Genomic DNA, 18,543 nt, shown 5'->3' on the forward strand with positions numbered 1-18,543 from the left:
CTATATTAATTCTTACCTCAAATATAAAATGTTTCTTCAGAAGTGATCACAAGAGAAAGAAAAACTTACTGGTCAATCACCTTTTACTGAACAAAAGCTTCTGCAGTCGACTGCTTCTATTCAAAAGGCATGTAGTCAATAGAATTGAAAAGAAGACATGTCCTGGCATGTGTTAGGTATTTCAAAAACTTAAAAGTTAGAGACCACAACTCAATGGCAGTCAATTGAAATTTTATCACGGGATTAGGGGTATCACGGAATTAGGCACCTTTACCCTACCAGTTAAATTGTTAATTAGTATTAGCTTAAAAACAACTCTATACTTTATCCTCATAGTCTGGAGTACAGTGTTTTAATATATTATTATTATTATTATTATTATTATATTATGATTATATTATTATTATTATTATTCATTGTTTTATGCCTAAGAACAGGTCCTTCAATGTGAACCCAGAATCTCCAGTATTTCCTATTTTTCACTTTTATCTTACAAGCAAACATTCTCATGGGGGCACATAAAAAGTTATTTTTTTCTTCCACCATGTTAATAATGTCAAAAAAGTGCTTGTACACATTTTGGCCACTCGAGCGCAATTACGAGGGCAGTAAAGAAATAAGTTTCCCTGATGCCGTTTGCAGAAAGAAAACACAATTCCATTGAAAAAAAATTATTGAAGCAGGTACAGGAACTGTTGAGCTATTTTACAACATATTCCCCACCGGAATTGAGCCATTTGTCATACCGTGGGATCAATGTTTGTATCTCGCTGTCCTAGAAGTCTAACGCCTGGGATCTGAATCAGTCTGTGACAGCTCCTCTCTGTCGTTTCCATTGTATCACAAATGTCTCAATTCCAGTGGGGAATGTGTTGAAAAATAGCTCAACAATTGCTGTATCGGTTCCAATAAATGTTTCCATGAAACTGTGTTTTCTTTCTGCAAACGTCCCCCAAAGAAACTTATTTTTACAGCCCTCGTAATTGCACTCGAGTGGCCAGAATTTGAACAAGCATTGGTTTTGACATTATTAACATGGTGGAAGAAAACAATTAACTTTTTTATCTACTCCGAAGAGAATCTTTACTTGTTAGTCTCCGCATACGATCCATACATCTTAATGTTATCTATCATCTGATATCTTCTTCTGTCCCGAAATTTTCTCCCCTCGTCATTCCTTCCCAATGCATCCTTCAGTAGGTTTTTTTTTTTTTTTTAGCTAGTGATCAAGATAATGTCTTTTTCTCTACATGATCAGTTTCAGCATTATCCTTCTTCGTCCACTCTTTCTAGCACAGCTTCATTTCTTAATCTGTCTGTCCATTAGTATTATTATTATTATTATTATTATTATTATTATTACTGGAGACCTGACTGTTACTCACAGTTCATTTCATTCTGTTCATCAGACTCACAAATGTTACAGAACATTTTATTTATTATGCTGATTCCCCGCCAATTTTTCCTATAGAATTAAATTAGTAACGTTGCATAGCACTGTTCAAACCCGCAAAGTTTTTCGCAAAAGGGGGAGGGGGGTCTCTCTTTGCTTTGCTATAAACCACTTTTGCCGAAATCCCTAGTTAAATCCGGGTTCAAGATCAAACGCGTTGCACGCAGAACTTTTCAACAAGATGAAACTGAAACGAGGCCTCGAAGAGGCGATGCCGCGTCGCAGGGAAGGTTAAATATTTCGTTGCTCGTTTTGCAGAGGAGTTGGAGTCGCGGTGACTCAACTACTTTTTGGGCATTTGCAACTCCTGGACGTGTAATTGAATTATGTAACAGCCTTCTCGAATGTGCTCAGGTGCTTAGCGATTAGTTCATCCGCTTCGGTGGGACGTTTACATCAGCCAAAGTGTTTTAATTCATGTGCCAGTGCTTTAGTCATACTTTAACTATGACAGCTAACTAACAGGAGGCTACAGCCCGCGGTAAGCTTGTCACTTATTACTTAAAACAAGGTGCAGAGACATACCTATGTATGTATGTATGTATGTATGTATGTATGTATGTATGTATGTATGTATGTATGTATGTATGTATGTATGTATGTATGCATGTGTGTATGTATGTATGCATGTGTGTATGTATGTATGCATGTGTGTGTGTATGTATGTATGTATGTATGTGTATGTATGTATGTATGTATGTATGTATCCACGCCTGTGGAGTAACGGCTAACGGGTCTGGCTGGGAAACCAGGTGGCCCGGGTTCGATTCCCAGTCGGGAATAGGAGAGTAATGAATAATGACAATTGAACGGTTGGATGGAAAAAGGGCCTCAGTGAGTAAATGGCGTTTTGAGAAAAATACCTTTAAACATTTTAAAGTACTAGTCCCTTTCTCTTTACTGTACAAAATAACACTATATGCTTTTGGTAAAAGAATTTGCAACGTTTAAATAATATTTTAGAAGAAAAGCTGTATTCAGCTGATTGATTTAAAAGTTATTGGTGTTTGAAAATTGGCTCTCTCAGGCCCTTTTTCTTAAAAACAGAATATAAAATATAAACTCAATTTGTTATTTATTATTATGGATAGAAAATTATGTGCTTTTTTGCATAATGTAATGAAAATACAACAGAATACAAAGGAACTCAATATAAACTCAGTTTACTATTTTATTATTATACTGCCTATGCACAGAAAATTATATGACTTTTCTCATAATTTAAGAAAATATAATATAATAGAAAGGAACTCAATATTTCAAAAAAATTCTGATTAAACATATCTCAATCACATCACTTAGAAACTGTCTACCCTAGCTACAATGTCCTCATAGTCACTTGCTTCAACTGATAAGTTTTCATGCCATGCTCCTGGTTCCTCAGTGGTGTTCTTAAACTGTTATTGAAACCAACTACTTCATCTTCTTTCATAAACTCATAAAGACTTCTGACATCTCGTATCTTTCAACTTTGAATTTTTTCTTGGGTGCAACAGGAACAGTATCACTTAACTTTAATGAAAACCTGATCGGTTTCAACACAAGTGGAAATGGTTCACAGGTACTATTGTACGAAGTACAAATCAAAACATCACCGGTAGTAGAGTACATTAACTTACAATACTTCTGTAATGTGAAGACTTTACCTTTAGACTTGGGTTTTCTTTGAAAAAATAGATTCAAGGTTGATCCCCAACTTTTCAGTGTCCCTTTCCCATTAACAACCTCAGCACTCTTACTTATGATGTTATCATAATCAGGTCCAGTTGCAACTCTGCTTTTTCTCTTCAGTTTCTTGGAATAAATGGAAAAATTCCTGTCGCATTGACAGTACGAGTGACCTCGAACAGGAAAAATCTAAGAAGCACGCGTTTTAAGTGATACAGCAAGATAGGAACAGAACATAAACATAATCAAATTTTTGTTTTGTCCCCCAGCATTGTCCGAAAACAAAATAATGTCTTTATAATCAACATGAGAACTGTTAAGATTCCTTTCAATAAAATGGTGCAAAAAAAATGCAACACTTTGTGCATTTTTTTTTCTTTTTGGACTGTCTCAATGTAGCAATACATCACACTATTTTTCACATTACGACAATACACGTTAAATACATTATACCATAATAGTCTTTTATAAAACTGACTATTAACATTCAGTTTAGGTACGGGTAGATTTTGACCATAATCAAATTCGATGACCAAACATTTAGAGTTTTCATTCATTGTGTCCAGAACTTTATCCTTTACCTTTTGGTATTCAGTAACTTTCCGCTTGTGAATATCTAAATCAGTCTTTGTTCGAAAATCACTTGCATTTGCTCCTAGCTGCAGTTAAGACTTTTCGCAAAGTCACATAATTGTATCAGTTCGTGGTCTTCGAAATGAATATCGAGACGTCTAAGAATTTATAGTAGCTGTAGTATTTCTTTTCCGGAAAACGGCCTTTCTTTTCTTTGTAAAGTTCACGAAAAGATCCATACAGACTTGTTACATCCAAAATAGAGTCAACAAAGTAGGGCCGGCTAGTGTCCTTGCCTCGATAGTGCATTTCAACAGATGTAATAGATGCCCAGTGTTAACTAACAAGCAACCAGTCATCACCAGATATTTTGTTAGGTTTATTTCGGTGTATTCCTCTACTTTATATAAATCTGCTGTTATCCTTAAGTTTTTGTTGAATAATACGTAACTTCTTAACCTTCCATTTGTATGACAGTTGCTTCGAGACTTTCGGTAGAACGTTTTAAACACAACTAGTGACACGTTACACGTTTGACACAGCCACAATGTGTTTGGAGGTTTGACAGCTGATGTCTCCACATTTATCAACATTTATTCACACAGCTCTAATACTGGCAATATTAATGTTACGTTCATGAAATTTCTAAGGCACGTATTTCAAACCCTAAGGACTCCGAAAAAACATTTTACACAAAATGGGCCTGAGTGACCTGAGGCCTCTTTTCCATCCAACCGTTCAATTATGATCGAAGTAATTACAATAATCGTTATCATCAACGTAACCTACCACAAGTAGATATAGACCTAGTGGTCTGTTTCGATCTTCAAGTGGATTTTGTGTTTCAGTCTTTTCAAAGTTCTTCCACTATAATTTTGACGTATAATACATCTTTGCTCGCGCTACGTATAGAAAACCAAATTCATCCAGAAGGTGTCACGAAATTAAACGAGATCAGAAATTCCTACTGTGAGAGAACCAATATAGGCTATATCCAAATAAACCGAACTGCAGTTCAGATTACATTTAATCTAAGATTAAGGAGTTAGGTACAGCTTGCAGCAGTAAATTTTTTGGAAATATTCAACATTTTTTTTTCCTCCATTACTGTATCTTGTACAATAATGAAAATTGGTATGTGTAAAACACTGTCCTTATGCTATATGAAATATATATATATATATATATATATATATATATATATATATATATATTTTTTTTACGATAAAAAAATTTTTTTTTTTCAAAATTCAAAATGGTGACAGTTCGCTGTGCAGTGATGAAGCGTTTCCCTCATAACTCACAAACTTGTTAACCTGTTTGTTATCTCTCTCTTATTTTATTGCTGAAACTCATGTTTACAATACTATGCTCTTTCAACTACATTCTTTAATAAATAATATTCTTTTTATTTTGTGTTAGAAGAAAATACTGATATTTGACCCATTTTTAAATGAATTTATTTTTTACCAATCTATCAAAGGAAGAAAAGTGATCTTGCATCATATTGTAGATATGACATGCATAAATAGCCTACACACAAATTTCATCGCAGAATGTTTGATAGTTTTTTTAGATATGTGGGAAACGCTTCATCACTGCACAGTAAAATGAATTTAAAAAAATGTAAATAATTTAATCGTAAAAATAATTTTTTCATATAGCAGAAGGACAGTGTTTACACATATTAATTTTCATTTATTAAACAAGATACAGTAATGCAGGAAAAAATGTTGAATATTTCCAAAATTTTACTGCTGTAAGCTGTACCTAACCCCTTAAGAAAAAGAAAAGAAAAAGGGAAAAGAGCTCGAAAAGACTAAATGAACATGAGACGCAAAAATATGAGAAAAAGAACATAAAATGCAAAGGAAAAAAAATAGAAAATATGTGAAAAGGGAAAGGAAAGGAAAGGAAAAGAAAGGAACAATAACAAAATAAGATTTCGGTTCTCTATGTAACCTTCTCGCTATGGACCTGACGACCTTGTCCTCTAGATCGTTGATAGTTATTCCACAATGGACACAAACGATTTGTTCAACGTTTCTTCAGATCTCTAATCTCCCATTTCACCGGACGCTACCGCTGTGAAGTCGTGTCTTTCATGCCTATAAAGCAAAGGGAGAACTCAACAAAGTCCCTCGTTAGACTCTCATAAACAGTTTTATGTGTCTTGACAGTAACTTGTATTAATGTGCTGTGAGAATCTGGTATATAAAGAACCCGAAGGAAACTTGCCGGCCTAATACTAGAATATCGTGGGTCTAAAAATCGTATATGCTGATTATCAAACTCAAAATATATTCGTTTTATAGTATCCTATGTTACAAGAAAGAGCTACTGACTGAATGTAAGACTAAGTTCCAGTCAAATGTTTTGAACGCTTATAGGTCAACAGGCTGTGAAAAAAACTGCTTTTAAACTATTTGTGAGGTAATAAATTAGACAAAACGAGGCTTGTTAGGGTAGGAAACTATCGGTCGGAAACGAGTAGGCCTAATTACTGTGCTAAGGGCTTAAGTTTCATAACATCGATCACTGTAGAAACAGGCTACTTCTTCAACACAACTGAAATATGTTTGGAGATTACCTTTGTTTATGACGTCCTTTTATTGTCACAATATAACAAATGAACACACTACAAATGTCATTGCTTACATTAACAAGGCACATGGCCAGGGGCAGGTATTTATGGAGATTAACTTTATCATTAGTGTTTTTTAATATTGGTGTCGGTAGAGATTGTTGGAGATTGATTTGTGCTCTTGGCGGAGTTCAATGGAAAACTTTGAAGTACAATTATTTTGGAAATGGATTTTTAACTCAGTATGAATATTACTTTCCAAATAAATCACATTGAAGATGCGTTGGATTCTGGTAAAAGTGTGGTATGGCCAATAGACAATATATTTGTTAGATTGAGACTGTATTTAACACACATTCATTAGAAACGAAAAAAAGAACTTGCAGCCCCCAAATTAACACTTTCAAATTATCAGTGAAATGTTGAATTCTCCGTCTTTTGAGTTCATTAATGTATCAGAACACTTGGAATACCATGTAATGTAGCCTACTTGAATATATAACAAATTCAAGTGAAAAAAAAATCCGAAAAAAAATCATCATTTGAAATTCTCCATAAAACGACACAATAGTAATATTCACGAATGTGTTCATATTTCGCTATTAGAACTCTATTTCGCGATTTGTCGCTATTGTTTTATCCGCATATTATTCATCAGAATGACTTAATTCGTAAAGATTAGTAAAAATCTATTGTCGCGTATATCTATTATGTCGTGATTTTCGCGATTTCCATAAATACCCGGCCCTGCACATGGCCTTCGAAATTACGATTTTACTATGATTTACTATGATTTTACTATGATTGACTTAACTGGCAATTAAATTAATTAACTTTATTTTAAATGCGTATTAGAATAAATATGGGAAATGCTTGTTATTGTCGTACCATCGGATCTATGCCCCTTCAGCGCTGTCGTCGTTCTTGGAAAAGTTAACGCCTCTACTCACCCCATTCCACCCGTTTCCCTCCCACTACGTCAAACAGCAGACCACGAACCTTGCCGAATAGGGATGTTACCAAACTTCCGTCAAACAGTGTCATGTCTCTTGAATATTGCTTGTAATACTGTAAGCAGAGCGTTTAGAATAGAAAGTGTGGTAACTCGGCAAGGGTGTAATGGACTTTTAAACCCCCTAGTGTCGCCGCGGCAACTGAGCGAAACACTGGCGTGGCGATCGTTCTAAGATTGCAGTTTTCCTCTTAATACTGTGGACAGAGCATGTAGAACTCGTTCTGCTATGGAATTAAGAAGATATTTCTTGTGGTGTTCGGGTGATTTTTATTGTGCCGTTTATGTGAGCGAGTAGTAATAAGCCTAATTGTTTTGTTCTTGATGTAAATCCAATTATAGATAATCTATAATCTGTAAGGAAGAGACTTTATTTTATCCATCCAAAGACTAGACTATTTTTCAGAAGTGGCGTAGAGCAATTCCACGAACACAGAAAACTGTATGCTCGTTCTTATATCTGTGATATCCATTTTTCTGCGGTTTTGATTGTGATTTTTTAAAATTATGATTTATTTAACGACGCTCGCAACTGCAGAGGTTATATCAGCTTCGCCGGTGTGTCGGAATTTTGTCCCACAGGAGTTTTTTTTACATGCCATTAAATCTACTGACATGAGCCTGTCGCATTTAAACACACTTAAATGCCATCGATCTCGGCCGGGATCGAACCCGCAACCTCGAGCATTGAAAGCCAGTGCTATATCAACTGCGCTACCGAGGGCGACTTTTGATTGTAAGAGCCGATAAATTTATTATTGCCAGTAAAGAGGTAGGACTTCCACGCAAGAACTGGCGACCAAAACCGTATGCTATAACACATATTTTCCCAAACTTGCCTCGATATCTTAAAAAAAGAAAAGAAGAGAAAATATCCAACGAAGAGGACATCAATCCGTTCTCATAACAATGTATCCTTACCAAGTACCATCTGGCTATGACCAATTCCATTGACGCTAAATAATCCAGCAGTTGATACAGCATCGTTAAATATCCGAGTAAAAAATAATTGGATGTGACACCCAAAAATCAGAAGAACACCTTAGTTGATCATGCGCTTGTATGTATTTATTTATGTACCATTACTCCACACCTGAATGCCCAAAATTATGTCTAGTTACATTGACCGTAATTCCTTCTAGTGAATGAACTCCAGACCAGCATTTAAGCTGTTTAGTGTGAGTTTTTTAAAATCGATACATTTTTTAGAGTCATAAACTGTGATGGGTTCGAGGAAAGTGAAAATACAAAAGAATTCAAAGGTGAATGAACGACCATGCAGATACGTTGAACTCAAAGACTCCCTCGTCTGCCCTGTACAAAGGATTCTAGCATTACACAATTTTAGAAAATATATGACACGTAATTGACAATGTAAAGAACACGTTTGCCTAAGAAAGAACCCTTGAATTATTTAGAGTGACAATTCAGAGCACTAGCGAAATATATTAATTCTTGTGGGATAGCAGATTTAAATATATTCAGACAGAAAAAAAAATAACTAGGATCCTCTAGAGCGATATTTTGGAATTAGAAAATGATTATTTGTGATGATTACCATAGACTTTCTACATGTGAAGATTTTTCAATCTATGTGCCGGTTAAAAAATGTGCTGTATTAAAGTGCTAATTGTGAACTCCTAATTGAATCCAAGCACCTAGCTTCTACTTCAATAAATATACATGTTTAATTATTAATTATTTGATTTTTAATAATAGCACTTTAGTCGTAATTAACGTAAAAGTTATTTCGGTAACAAAAGTACAGTATAATTCTACTTTGCATCTAGGCTAGAACTTAATCTGGTTTACAATTTTATTACAGTTGTTTATTAAGTTTCCACACCATAAGAGATTTCTAATCGAGCATATGAGAAAGTAATAGACCTCATGGAAAAGTCGTTAATTTAATATTCTCCAATAAGAAGCATACAACTACTTAATACAGTGCTACCAAATTGTTTTAATTTTACAAAACACAAAATAACCTAGGTATTTCAAAAGATCAAAACTTACATAAGCATAGATATAATATCGAAGCTTAATTTATGAGTCTAAGTTGCACGTAATATTTTTTGTTCCCCTGAATTACGTATAAACCAGATACGACTGTAACTAATGACTAAATAGTAGATAAAAACTATTGGTGAAGATAAAGTGTCTCCTTTATTATATTACAATCTTTCTTGTGTATAAAAACTATAATTTCATGTCAATGCGTACTTTATAATGCCATAAAAATTTTCAGTTTTACGATGCTGTACTTTTTTTGCGTATTTCTGGCTGAAGCCGACACAATGTTCCATTTTTCGGTTAATTATTATATTTACTATTCAGGGTTGTGTTATATAACTCACAATTTGTTAATATAGTAATATTACATTTTTTAAGAAGTAAAATATTGTAACTAAGTACTTTACAATACATTCTTATCTAATGGATTATTTTTAAAAACCTTTTTCATTCACTTGAATAGCGATCTTGAAACTGGGCACTGAAAATAGGGCTAGCGCCACTCGGCTACGATCCACTGATCTAGAGGAAGTAACGTCTTCTACCCGCTCTGGTAGTAGTAAAAAGTATTGGTGAAAATATAATGTCCCATTTGATATATTATATTACACTTTCTTGTACATCGAAAACTATAATTTTGTGTCAAAATGTACTTACAACAACACAAAAATGTTCAGTTTTGCGAAGCTGTACTTTTCTTTGCGTTCTTCTCTCTGAAGCTGACAGAATGTTCCAGTTTACTGTTGATTATTATACTCGTATTTACGATTCAGGAGTGAATGATATAACTCAAGAGTAGTTAATGTAGTAGTATTACATTTTTTAAATAAGTAAAATATTGTGATAAACTATAATATACTTTTATCTAGTGGGTATTTTAAAAACATCTGCATTGACTCGAATAGCGCTCCTGAAACTGAGAACAGAAAGCAGAGCGAGCGCCGCTCTGCGACGAACCGCTGGACTAGTGGAAGTATCGTCACTTTCTCTTCTACCCGCTCTGCTGTAAGGTTAATTATTACTTATTCATAATTTAATTTAAGTAGGTGTAATGACGCTGATTGACTTATGCAAAATGCTATTACTTGCTTAATAATATTTCTTTCACCACTCCGTGCTACAGTATTCATGGTAAGTTGACAACACTGGACTGCAAGTGCAAATAAACTGTCCCGCAAGAAGGCTCAAAATTGCTTAGTAGTGGGGGAGAGAAAGAGAGAGGGATAGAAAAGAGAGAAATAGGAATACAGGGAGAGAAATGAACTGCCGAGGCTGAAAAAGAATTAGGGTTCAGTTCGCATATCTTACGGGGGCACAGAACCGATGGTCGGACTATATTATTCGGTTGAGAAACTTTTATCATCCAGTCTGCTGTCAAAAAAATCTGAAAGTTAGAATTTATAAAACAGTTATATTACCGGTTGTTCTGTATGGTTGTGAAACTTGGACTCTCACTTTGAGAGAGGAACAGAGATTAAGGGTGTTTGAGAATAAGGTGCTTAGGAAAATATCTGGGGCTTAAAGGCATGAAGTTACAGGAGAATAGAGAAAGTTACACAACACAGAACTGCACGCAATGTATTCTTCACCTGACATAATTAGGAACATTAAATCCAGACGTTTGAGATGGGCAGGGCATGTAGCACGTATGGGCGAATCCAAAAATGCATAAAGAGTGTTAGTTGGGAGGCCGGAGGGAAAAAGATCTTTGGGGAGGCCGAGACGTAGATGGGAGGTTAATATTAAAATGGATTTGAGGGAGGTGGGATATGATGATAGAGAATGGATTAATTTTGCTCAGGATAGGAATCAATGGCGGGCTTATGTGAGGGCGGCAATGAACCTCCGGGTTCCTTAAAAGCCAGTAAGTAAGTATTAGTTCGGCGAAATGCAAACGAATTAAATATGACTTAACTTTCGTTAAATTACAATTAGTTAATTGTAGATTAGTAACATGTTGGTGAAATCGGCCATTAAAATATTTGCCTGATGAGCTACATGCATCTAAAGTAACCCATTACTGCTGAAGGTATTCTCTGTTTCATTTATTTATTTTATTTACTTAATTTTCCGGTATATATTTCTTTGTTTATTTTTGTTTACGTCTTTCTCAAACATTGGCGTGGTTCACCATCATGTGCAGAAACGGCAAGTTTTTTCCGGGTGCGCTACAAACACAAACAAGTGATAGGCATGCATATGTCGGTAGGTGATATAATGTCATATGAGAAGTGATGACGGAGTGATAATTAGGTTTGAGTTGAATTGTGACTCTTTGAATTGGTAATATTCCAGCATTCGCCTGGAAGGAACTTCAGAAAACTACGAAAAACAAAAGTCAGGATAGTAGTCCGCAGGGATCGAATCCTGGACCACCCGAAAAAAAAAAGTGTAACTGACAATCATTACTCTTCCCTGCTCCGTGAAACCGCATCCGTGACTACACATATAACAGATCTGTATGCGTATGTGTGTGTGTTTTTTTTTCATCTAAAAACCTATGTGCGTTCCTCCTCCTGCTTCGTTCTATACGGTTTTGATTATAACAACAAATTTTTACTTTTGTCTTGCTCCGAAATAAAAATAGGTGAATATTACTAAATGTGTGCCCTAAATCTGAATTAAAGATCCAAATTGCCCGAACACGTACCATTTTCCGGGAAAAATGAATTGAATTTATTTATGAAAAAACTTATCTTTTTTTATTTTTCACTGCTACTGGTAAAATTACAACTACTAGGGATTCAAAACGCCTCATAATACTTAAAAATATGCACTGGATCCAAAAATGATGTTACATAGTTTAAAACAGAACAACAATTAAAATATTTCATGCGAATAATGAGAAAAATCTCGGAATTTGAACTTACAATTGAAAGAATTTTCTTAATTACTTCTGTACTAGACCCGGGACTGTATTTTACAAGGAACCAACAATAGTCTGCAAGCATGCTGGATGATGACCTGTTTTATATCGCCTTTCCATTTAAGATATTTCTTGATGAAATCTTTTCCCATACTCGCTGCTTACCGCTCCAAGCTTAAGAGGAAAGAAATCCAAATGAGAATGTAAAAATTGTATTTTGAGAGACATATTACACGCCATTCTCTCACATCCACTTCACATGGTTCCCACAACAAGTTCTATGTAGTTGCCTACCCTAGAATTTCCAAGGAAATTTGAGCAAACATCTTTGAAAGCGCTTCATGCCATTTGCTTTGTAACGGAAAGTTTTTTCTCAAAGGGTCAGCCATAACTTTGTGTATTTGTGGACTGATGAAAATGCCCTCTTTTAATTTACCTTCATTCAAAATGGCAAACTCTTCTTTTAAATACTGAAAATCACATCCTTGTTTGTTCATTGCGTAGACCTCACTTTGAACTGTTATGAAATTTATTGAATAGAAGAGACCAATATCTGTTTATTTATTATAAGTATAAAAGAACATGCCAACAACCATAAGAAACCGGAAATCAGTCATAAACTCACAAAATGCATTAGTTTTGTTTTGGTTTACAACCCCAAACCCGTTCCAGATGTTTCCTGGGGAAGCGCTTATCGAAAAGTGAAATCATAGTATATCTTAAAAACCTTGCATTATACGAAGAAAAGAGATGCATTTTCGGATTCAGCGCACACCAAACCATAAGGGACACATTGTTTTAAATCGGAGAAAAATTCTTGTGAATCTGCGATATTTGAGCCCGTAGGCAAATACGGCAACCACTAGACCACCAAGGAGAACTGAAAGATGACAAGAGTGAAATGCAAATCAACGTAGAATTAGTTGGACGCGAGCTGATATCATTGCTAGGGTATAAACACTTGCAGATTGTAGCTGATGCTTGACGTTCGTATTTATTTAGTAAAACGTCTAGTTGACGCATCGCCTTTTAAACTGCCGCTGACGTCAACGAGGTGACGATTAATGAGCCATCGCTGGGTGCAAGTAAATTTCAAAACAACAGGTGTCGAATTCTGCATCGCTTAAGAAACATCTCGCCTGGGGAAATTTTTCTTTTTACCCTCGTGTTTTTATTATTTTACTTTTTAGAGGGTCAGACCTGGAGGCGGGGCGATAGGTGTAATGGCATCCCGTATTTCAAGAGTGGGGAGGGGCGAGTCCTTGCTTCAAGAACCCAAACATGGTTAGTGAGTGAGTGAGTGAGATTCGACACTTAGGACGTCACGAAAGTGAATGAATGACTCTGGACAAAGGATGGTTAATGAGTGAGTGAGTGAGTGAGGTTGTGAACTTGAGATGGCTAGATGCAATACCGTAGAATAAGAAAGAAGACAAGGGCAGGTCATTCACTGCAAACCCAGCTTTTTCCAGTCTTTCCTATTTTCTGCCTTCCTCTTTGTTCCCTCATATGATCCATGTATCTTAATGTCGTCGAGTATCTGATATGTTCTTTTATTTATTTTATTGGGTTATTTTACGACGCTATATCAACATCTCAGGTTACTTAGCGTCTGAATGAAATGAAGGTGATAATGCAGGTGAAATGAGTCCAGGGTCCAGCACCGAAAGTTACCCACCATTTTCTCGTACTGGGTTGAGGGAAAACCCCAGAAAAAACCTCAACCAGGTAACTTGACCCGACCGGGATTCGAACCCGGACCACCTGGTTTTGCGGCCAGACGCGCTGATCGTTACCCTAGATCATATATACCCCCAGATAGGTCGGCCTTATAGACTTTGACGTTAACAACTTTTGTCAGGTTTACTACGCTGCCATCTAGTTGTTACATAAGGAGTCACGTCGTAATTGCCATTTTAATTGCATTAGCGACTGTACTGCCATCTCGTGTTCGTTTACGGCGGCCGGGTGGCGATCCTGGCGGTTGTTCTCTTCAAAGTGCAAACGATTTTAACATAGCGATGTCCTATCTGTTACATATATGATCTAGGCCGTTACTCAAAAGGTGTGGAAGATATCTTCTTCTACCCTGAATTCTTCTCCCGTCTACCAATCCTTCCAGTACATCCTTCAGTAGGCAGTTTCTTCTTAGCCAGTGACCCAAACAATTCCTTTTATTCTTCCTGATCAGTTTCAGCATCATTCTTTCTTCACCCATTCTTTCCAACACAGCTTCATTTCTTATTCTGTCTGTCCACTTCACACGTTCCATTCTTCTCTATATCCACATTTCAAATGCTTCTAAAGCAGTTGATAAAATGCCGTAAAATAACCAATTAAAAAACTGGTATATACCTTGAATATTCTGTGAAAGAGCGTAGTGGATTAACTCGCGAATGGAAAATTTAAATATCAGAATTCAAAGTGAGTTAAATATTACAGGAGGCAAAGTTCCGGCAATTAAAATACGAGAGAACACGAGTATGATCTTTATTCCATTAGTGGAGAGACAATTCTTAATGCAGCGTACTTTAAATTCCTTTAGCGAAAGTCTTGACGACAGCAAAGACTTGCCGAAAAGTGCGGCACCTGGATAATACAACTTTTCCATATATGGGTACTCATTTCTTACGACACAACTGGTCAGTCGGTTGCCGATGCGACCCGTGCGATACTCTTCACAAGAGTGGACATGTCACGGTGAGGTAACGTGCTTGCCGACTCTATTAACGTCTCCAATCGTTTCAGAGCGCCATACGTTTCCTTTTAACGTTATCAACGACGTCTCCTTCCCTTGCCAAGTTACGCATGACATCTATACATTGAAATTTTAGCTTGGAATTCGTTCGTTACAATTGTGTAATGTTTTGCTTCGGCCTCTACAAAGAAACCACAATCACTTCCAATTCACTTCTCTATACATCATACAAACTAGAAGAGAATAGAATGTTTTATTTTCGCTGGCAGAGTTAAGCCATAAGGCCTTCTCTTCCACTCAACCAGCATTAATCAATGCAATTCATATTTAAGTTACGAATATTTACACTACACTTAAAAGATTCTCCAGCAATATTCTTCATTTAAGTTTTAACGACTAGTACATGTTTATTTAAATTTAGATAAACCTATAAGATAAAGTAGTAACTTAATTTATGAGCTAGTTTAATTCAATCAATTATAATTAATTTGAGATAGCTAGTAAAATGATGAGAATTAATTTAATATAAGTTTACTAGAACTATGTTGTAGGTAGAAAAAATATAAATCTAAAATATATTTATATAATGAAAATATTAATGTAATGAAATTTTGCCATTAGAGGTTTTGTATTCTATTTAGAAAAATTAATGATAATAAGAATGGACAGATGTTAGTTTCATTATAAGTAACAAATTTTAATCAGCAATTATTCTATTAAGTAAGAATTTATATAATTGTGACCTAAATTAAGTTATTGTCCAACAACCCCTTGCAGCACTCGGAAGCGAATTCCATTTATAGCAACTTAAACTGCATAAGATGAAGAATATAAAGATGATTGAGATCAAATCTCTTGTGGCAACAATAATAACAATAATATTAGTAATTCTTCAACTTCTCACATACTGTGAATGTCTACGGCAGTTTTCTTTTTAACAACACAGAGTTAACACGAAAAACACACAAAATTATATTCCTTTTGAAGTAAAACTTCTTTAAGCAAGGTACGAGACGCACGCTGTGAAACAAAATTTTGTGACGGACATTGATGTTTTGAGAGAGCTTTGCGTGTTGTATGTGATTGTGTACTTACGTTGATATGCTATCGCTATGTTGTCGATATTTGCAACTTTCCACCGATTTACACAAATTAATGTATGAATTAGTGATAGTGGGGCTGCCATAGGTCAGTGCGTTTTCTGTGAAGTGTTGTAACGTTGTAAGTAAGGTTGAAACCAGTGAGTGAAATTACATTGTTGAGAAACGTTTTGCTACAAAAAATATTTCGAGATCAGAGGTTGAACGAGAGTGTGGCGTGAAAAAAATTAGGTAAATGAACCACCAACAATTGAGAGCCAAATTACACTTTTCAAATTAATACAGTAGATACATTTTGTCAAGTGAAAATAAGTTTAGAAGTAAATGAGAATGATACAGTCCTAAGCCACACAGACAAAATTTCACAGGAGAGCGTACTGGAAGTTTACAGTCCAGTGTTATTAGGTGACGTTTTGATAAATTCTTCATCCTGTATTTACGTCACTTGTTAAGTAAATGTTATAATATTTTACAAGTAGCTTCCCCACATGCATAAGAAATGAATTCGTACAAAAACTGTTTTATTAAGTGTGGTTTTGGATTATTTCATTCTCACCCCTCCAAATAATATGATAATTTATTAAAGTGATTGGAATTGGAAAATTCACACTTAAAAATGAGTTAATATTGAAATATATAAAATATATGTTGTATATATTTATATTTTATATATTACAAAACTTATATTATTTTATTTCTATTTCTCTTGTAATTATATTCTATAGTCTGATGTATTATTCTGTATTCTGTATTATGTATGTTCTGTATTATTATACTAGCAATAAACGGGCAACAACAATAGGCTATTATCATAGATCCAACTATACGCATGGAGAGAAATCTACACCAAGCTCATCAGGTTGATCATGAAAAGAGGGCCATTTATGAACCTTATATTCCCTACCGTAGTGCCAAGTTTAACATCCCTCTCTTCAATTGGTCAGTGACAGGTTAATTTTTTGGTGCTCGGAGTTCTTGACCAAAATTTACATATAATTTTTTTAAAGCAATTATCAGTATCATCTTTTGAAATTAAAAAAAAATCATCTTGCAAATTCTTAAAGATTCCCTGCAGATTATACAATTTCATTTATACCTTAATTAAGGATATGCTTATTTTAAATAAAATATTTTATTTTTAAGTATAATTTTAAAGTCATCTTCAAAGATTTTTTTATAATTGATAATCAGTAGTGTTTAATTATTACATTTTTATAACAATACTCATAATTAATTATATTTTTAATTTCTCTTAATTTCCGGATCCTCGTGGTCATCCTTAATTAAGGCCGGACAATTTATTTCTCTCTACTCTCTCTACATTACATAATACATTATATATATATATAATGTATTATATAAATGTTTCAATTAGATTCAATGTTCAGTTCTGTATCTGTATTTATAATAAAATTTTATATATTGGCCCTGATGTTTCAACTTTTGTTCATTTAGAAATGTTTGTTCGTTGTTTTTATCTCCATGTATTACAGTCTCTAATGCCAGATTAAAGAAATTAATTATGAACAGGTCTACATGTTTTATACTTTAACGTTGTAACTGGACACAGCCTACGTATGTACACATCTGTAAATAAATAAGTAAATAAATAAATGGTGGAAATTACAATAATACAGTAAAAACAAAATTATTTACACTGACTACTTATTCAAGAGAAAAAAATTCTCCTTCTTACTGATAAAATAGTTTTCTTCTTCCCTACTGAAATGCTTACTACCAAATTCTTCTATTGGAGCACTAATTTCCGACCGTCTAGCTTTGTTTGACATTTCACGGAACACACACTTGAAGTATTACTCGACCAAGGCCAGTGGAGTCCTGCAGCCCGGAGCCGTGGCGCTACTGCTCCTGCGTTCGTAATACCGCATCGCGATAGTTCACATTACGCCCGCGGCTCCAGTCGCCTTGGTCGAGTAACACCTGTACGCTGCGCTATACTCCTTACATACTATTATTATCTACACTGTTGCGGGTTGCTCTGAGGCTTTGAGTAACCAGGCACAGGACTCTAATAGATTAAAGACAAAAAAGAGAAACGAAACTATAATGTACGCAAACGCGTGCCCTTGCAAGGGAATTTGGATATATGAGAAAGAAACCTTGTGGCTTCCGAGACGATAGGCCACTTTTCTCTGAAGGGATTAACGGAAATTTTAAAGAAATAAAGCCGAAGATGAACCAACCTAATGGATATCGCATTTCGGAGGAAAAAATGCCTCAGAACACCATCCGGAAAACGGTTTAACAGCAGTGGGTCAGGGTCACCAAAATTAATAAAATGTATTAGTATTAATATTATTATTAATTTTCATAACTCATGCTCAATTTACTCGAAAGCTGTCAATTATAATTTATAATGTTCATTATCATTATCATCATCCTAATCATCACTTCATGGAATAGGAGAATCTCCTGTTTCGGGCTATAATACGGCTGAAATGGGCTATTCCATCGTTTCTTTGGTCGTCCAAGGTTTGGTATTCTTGCTGAACCTACCTACAGACATTCCTGATGCAATGGTCTATGGTGCAAGGAAGTTTAAAGGACTAGGCATT

Source organism: Periplaneta americana, chromosome 4 (assembly GCF_040183065.1).
Source record: "Periplaneta americana isolate PAMFEO1 chromosome 4, P.americana_PAMFEO1_priV1, whole genome shotgun sequence".
NCBI classification, from domain to species: domain Eukaryota; kingdom Metazoa; phylum Arthropoda; class Insecta; order Blattodea; family Blattidae; genus Periplaneta; species Periplaneta americana.